The following is a 6,646-nucleotide window of genomic DNA, read 5'->3' as shown; positions in this document are numbered from 1 at the left end:
CGAGGTTGCAGAAAAAAAGAAACTCTCATACATTGTTGGTGGGACTGCAAAATGGTGCAGCCTCTATGGAAAATGGTATGGAGGTTCCTCAAACAATTGCAGATAGATCTGCCATATGACCCAGCTATCCCACTGCTGGGAATATACCCAGAGGAATGGAAATCATCAAGTCGAAGTTATACCTGTTCCCCAATGTTCATCGCAGCCCTCTTTACAATAGCCAAGAGTTGGAACCAGCCCAAATGTCCATCATCAGATGAGTGGATACGGAAAATGTGGTACATCTACACAATGGAATACTACTCAGCTATAAAAACGAATGAAATACTGCCATTTGCAACAACATGGATGGACCTTGAGAGAATTATATTAAGTGAAACATGTCAGGCACAGAAAGAGAAATACCACATGTTCTCACTTATTGGAGGGAGCTAAAAATTAATATATAAATTCACACACACACACACACACAGACACACACACACGCACACACACACACAAAAAAAAAAAACCGGGGAGGGGGAGGGAAGAAGACACAACAACTACAATTCCTTGAAGTTGATACGACAAGCAAACAAAAAGGACATCGTTGGGTGGGAGGGGGGAGAGGGAGGAGGGAGGGGGGTTTCGGTAATGGGCCACAATAATCAACCACATTATATATTGACAAAATAAAATTAAGGGGAAAAAAAAAGCTTTAGGAAACTTTTAAATTAATTTCCATATATTACACTTGTCAAAATATTGCACTTGGTATTTTTTACATTATCAGTTTCAATAAGCAGATTATTTTAATTTTCTGGTTCAGTTTTTTAATAATCATTTTTATACTATGAAGGTTTCATGTTTGGTATATTTTCTATAGAGCATTTAGTGATAGAAGGTAGTGAGTCTGTGACTAGCAGCAGAATGTTAACTGCTTCAATTTCCAGTATCGAGTAGTTTATGTATAATCTCTGATTATGTCTTCAGGTTTTTAATGTTCCTCACTCAAAAAGACCTTGATCAGAGTAACTTCCAAGTTCTGCTTAAAAGGTTGTATTTCTTATTATAATTTAATGCTTTAGAATGCATCCATAATTCAGAATAATGCATGACTAATTAATTAAATAAACCTGAATAATTTATTGTCATATTACAAAGAAAGGCAAAAATCAAGACGTATTCAATTGATCCAATTATTAAGTGTGGCAACCTATTTTTATTTTCAAATCTATAAAACTGAACTTATAATGGCTTAAATGAGATCAAATATCATAAGTGTTTGAATAATTTTAATTATTATTATTTTTTTCTGATTACAGTTTTTTGGAAAAGAGGACCAAGAAATGTGCCCTCAGTTGAAATACAGTTCATAGGAGGGAATCACATTTTTACTATTTGTTGATTGAATTATGTCTTTCTTTCAAAATATCTTCATGATGGTTTCTACTGAGAAGGTAAAATCTGTATTGAACTGAATAGAGGATGATTAGTACACACATCTTTATGCCACAGTTTTGAAGGTGCATTGATGTTGAAAGCCAGATTGGAGATAAGGCTCACCTTACTTGTCTTTTTTCTATCAAATGTCATAGTTTTGCACTACCATTTTTCCTAGACCTGAGAAGATGTGTCTCACATATTTTGCCCAGGTTTAAGACTGTTTTATCGTGTTAGAGTATGTCCAGACCAGTACTTCCAAAATGGCCAGTAACAAACTGTCATTACCTAAAACATTATCTTACTTTTATATAACAGTCTTAAGCCTAACAATCCCATATATGTTCTTCATTTTTGTGTCATCACAATCTCAAAATTGATAGAAAAGAACTTTTGATTTCATCTCACCCTACAGTGATTAAGAGATATATCTATTTATAATTTTCTAGTGATTGGGACTGCCTTGTTCAAAATTCCATTTTTAATTTCTGCTTTTAGTGTCTCTTTTTCTGAGAATCTAGCACTAAATACTTCAGATTTTGAAACTTGTAGGCATTTCCATGATGAATTAATGTTTGTTAATTTTTGCATATATTTTCTGACTGCTTCAAAATAATTATTTTAGAGAACAAGGTGTATATATTTTGTTAATGATATTTGCAAGATTTTATTTTGCATCTAGTATATCTTTTAAATTTCGAAACAATTGTGCTAAAATTTACTTTTGTGTTACTGCATATTTATACTTAAGTTTTTCAGTTTTATGCTGTTAACAAGTGTATTTGCAGTGTTTTTTGCATTTTCCTTTATTCTATTTTTCTGCCACTAATTTAAAAAATTCTATGTCTTATGTCAAACCAATAGCTAAAAGAAAACACTGTTCAGTATTACTCTTACATTTGCTTTTTTGGGGTGAGAATTATTCAAAATATTACAAAGGAAATCTCTTATTCACAGGTAACTATTCCTACCATCTACTGCTAATTTCTCTGAATGTTTGAAAACAACTATTTCATAAGAACTGATAATTTTCAATTGCACCATTTTCAGAAGTGTTCTTATTCATGTAACTATAAATAATGACTTAATTCTTAGGGGCATTTTACCCTTGCCTGCCCTACTGCCCCTTTTTCTTGGGTTCTCTGACATTAACCAAATGCAGAATGATAGCATAGCCAGTAGTTTAAATAGCGTGTTGCTAGCTTATAAAGATCATTTAAAATTTCAAAACCCCAGCTCTCATGAAACCTATGTGGCATTTCAGAATTTAACATAAAATAAGAACATCAATGTCAACAAAATCTTATTCTCTCTCTTTCTCTCCCTTTTGTTCTCTCTCTCTTCCCTCCTCCCTTTCTCTTTAACATTTATACATGCACCATGCAGCTATTAATAAAGAATTGTAAAACAATTCATAGCTTGAAAACTGAGATATAATTGCAATCTCTTTTAGAGTTCATATTGAATATAAAATAATATACCACATATAAAAAGTAAACAAAGAATAAGCGTTCTATTTTATATACCTTAGAAAGACTGTAACAGATTGTTCTTTCTCATGTAAATGTGCATGTGATATATGCAACCAGGTTTCTTCAGTGACAACGTTAATTGTTCACATTCCACAGCTCTTCATGTATGATCCTTTGTTTCTGTAGTGATACATTTGTTAACAAGTAATTAAAATGATTTACAAGCAATGTGTTGATAATCAGCGACTGCATGATTCTTGACTCATTTGAAAGATGAGAAATGTGTATTATACTGATAGGTAAAAACAAAATAATTCAGGCTAAAATAAATTTTGTCAAACATCAACCTCACATTAACATGTTTTATCGATTCACCAACTTAATTAAATTACTGTTGTAAACCATTTACAGTGTAGTAATCCAATAGATTATAAACTTAAAAAAATGACATTTAATTCTTCTGTGTGTCTGTAAAACAAACTGTTAGACTACAATAAATCTAAGTGGCAAGGCATAATTTTGCATTCCAATCACAATATAATTTTTTTGTATTGTTTCTTTAGATAAACTTGAGAAGGAATTGAATAAAACCTCATATTCGTTATCAATGTGAAAAATCCCACAAATCAAATGCCTCCAAAACATGTTCCCATGGTTTGTTGTTTATTTTGCTCCTGTCATGGAACAAATGGAAATAAATTCATTTTGTTACACTGGGTAACTCAAGGTAAAAACATATCTGTGACATTTTAGGAGTGGCTTTTTTTTTTTTTTTTTTTAATCTGAAAGAGTGAAATTCCCAGAAATTTCCTAGGAGAAAAATTCAATATTCCTTTTTTTGATTATGTTTTTCCCTTAAAATCAGTTTGTCCTCATGTTTGCTTATTTATTTTATTGCAACTTATTTATAATAAATATGGATTTGAATTAATAGTCTTTAAAAACAGATGCTAAATTTTGGTTGTTAAAAAAGACTATAAATTCTATAAAACACTAAATTTAAGATTAAACCCAAAACTTATATATAGCTAAATACATTGAGGGGATGAGAGAGTGACATGTTCAGAGAGGGCATGGAGCTTTGCACCCCTTCCACGTGACTTGTCCTATATATCTCTTCATATGGTGTTCATCTGCTTTCTTTGCAATATCTTTTGTAATCAACCAGTAGACAATGCTGGTGATATGGTTCATATACACAGCAGGAAGTTTCCCCCTTTTTGAAGACACCTTCAGGAGAGCTTCTGGGGAGTCCTTTGCTGACTACTGAGAAGATGAAGAGCTCAAGCTATTGGAGTGAGACCAGCAGTCACTGCCGTGGGACCCCACAGCCCACAGAAGTTGCCAGCCATGGCATTACACTGCATCAGTCAAGCCCAGCCCAGCAGCATCCACAAAACTAGTGTAGTATATGAGTAAGTGAGGGCCTACAGTGGGCCCATGAACAAGCTGATGCAGGCCTCGGCTCCCATCGACTCCCAGGAAGTGTTCTCCCCTCTTGAAACTCCCTCCTCCTGCCAAAACTTGGTTTGGAGCAACCATTCACAGGAACTCCATTCTCCAACTCTGAAAATATCTACTTGTGCCCCAAGCACTCTGCATATAACCCAAAATATTGAACAGGAACTCTAATCTCCAGCAGTGAAAATCACTACATGACCATAGATGATTATTAGGAGATATACAGCACAAAATCCCAAACAGGAAGCACTCTCTCCATTCCAAAGAGGAGAAGCTAAATTTGAATCATAAATGCTGTCCTCAGGTTCAATGGCACCACTACATTGTCCAACAGCCCCAGATCATCTACTCTCCACACTGCCAACAATCCCGTTCTAGCCAGCAAATCCAAACCATGAAGAAAAGTGATTAAATTTCTTCAAACATTGGAAATTAACTGTGCCATGGTGGATCAAGCCAGATATACAAACAGGCATTCACGATGATGGCACTGAAAAATTGGACCCCAAATATCCTGGAGAATTGCTTGGTAATCTGAGTCATAAGAATATGGATCTATAGCACTGCTTATTAGAATATTTGCAGATAATTGGAGGAAGCACAAAGGATTTTAGTCTACAGATGAGTCAGAAGAAATTGAGTCATTGATTTCTAAAGGATTGTCAGAGTTTACAAAACAGCAACTTCTCTACATTCTGCAGATGAGGGGTACGTCTGGTAAGTCATTCTGGTTAGTGCCATCCACATTCAGCAAAATATGGGAAGATCCTGGACATCTCCAAAATAATGACTTGATATCAATGGACAATGACAAGATAAGATTTGAGAAAGACTTGGCATTCAAAGAAACTCAAATGAAAGAGTATGAAGAACTCATGGCATCAGTGAGAGCAATAGCCAGTAGCAGCAAGGACTTCAAGACTTAAGCTCAAAATGCCAGGTGTTGGAAGCAAACAATCTCTCTCTTTGACATATGCTATCAGAAGTGATTACAGACAAAATGAACTGAAATATTGTAAATGTAATTTACAGCAAGAGAATAAAATCCTTAGAATCCAGGTTTCTGAGACTTGCCTAGGCTAAAATGGGTGAGATTGGCAGCCATTACGTGCAGATGGTACAGAACTTGAGAATGGAGAAAGATAGATCTGCAAGCTAAGGTCCCAGTTAAATCAGTATCAGAAAGGTTTTCAGAAGAGAAAGAAGTTGTAGTGACTTCCAACTCAAGCGTCATGAACTGACAAGCTTGCTAGAAGAGAAGGATTCTCTTATGAAGCATCAGTCAGAGGAACTCCAAAGTTGAAACAAGAAATAGATTAATCTCATAACCAGTCTTTCATTGGTAGAAAAACTATTATTACCACTAAAAAGTGCAGGACACTATATCCAATCCTAGGCCTCCCGTATGATGACTATGAATATATACCACCAAGTAGTGACACACAGATTCCTGTGATTGAGAAAACAGAAGACAAATGGACTTTTCCATGAATGAATCCACTTAAAAGTATTACAGCTCAAAGGAGGTTGTTTGTGTCTTCATTAGTACTTTGTTAATTTTTCATTAAAGGCCAGTCAAAATTTTGAACCACGCTACTACACAAAAAATCAAATTGAATGAAATAGTTCTGCAGATGACAGTTTTCTAGCCATTTTTGAGACCTGAATCGTTTCTATTACATTTATGTGTTCAATATAACATACAAACTTAAAGAGAGATCTGCTTGCTTAAACTTCCATTGCAGACACTATAGAATGTAACCTGATATTTTTCAGATAGGGTGCTTCCTAGATATTGTAATAATTTGTTGCAGTAGAAATTTTACAAGTTATTCTATCAGAAGATTTTTCTCTGATATTAGATGTTCAATACAACTACAAGATTAAATACCATTTTTAAACAATAAGAGGCAAAAGAAAATTGAATTAAAAAACAATAGTTTAGTGCATGATATAAACAGCTTATATTTGATTTTCTAACATTAAGCCTTGTGACTAAAAGAGATGTTTTATTACATGTTATTTATACCTCTTGGAGACATAACTAAATCAAAGATGACGGTTAATTTCATTTAGCAGGGAAGTGGGATAATATCTTTTTCAATAATCCAATCTACTGAATTGTACATTATGCAATTCTGGTTCTAAGTACATATGAGTGTCTTGACAAATCTGTTCTTTCAACGCATATCCTCTCTAAATGAACCTACCCACTTCCTTAAAAACATAACACTATATTGTAGTGGGTGGAAGGAAGGTAGGCTTTTTCATAGTGGTATACAAACTTAACA

At 34.1% G+C, this 6,646-nt stretch overlaps 1 pseudogene; it reads left to right on the top strand.

Moving 5' to 3' along the window:
* The first annotated feature begins 4,168 nt into the window (after positions 1-4,168).
* LOC134382802 (protein POF1B-like) lies at positions 4,169-5,846 on the top strand (annotated as a pseudogene).
* Positions 5,847-6,646: the final 800 nt, after the last annotated feature.

The sequence above is a fragment of the Cynocephalus volans genome, chromosome 7 (assembly GCF_027409185.1).
Source record: "Cynocephalus volans isolate mCynVol1 chromosome 7, mCynVol1.pri, whole genome shotgun sequence".
NCBI lineage: Eukaryota > Metazoa > Chordata > Mammalia > Dermoptera > Cynocephalidae > Cynocephalus > Cynocephalus volans.
The sequence above is the reverse complement of the archived record's forward strand: the minus strand, read 5'-3'. Positions and strand labels throughout refer to the sequence as shown.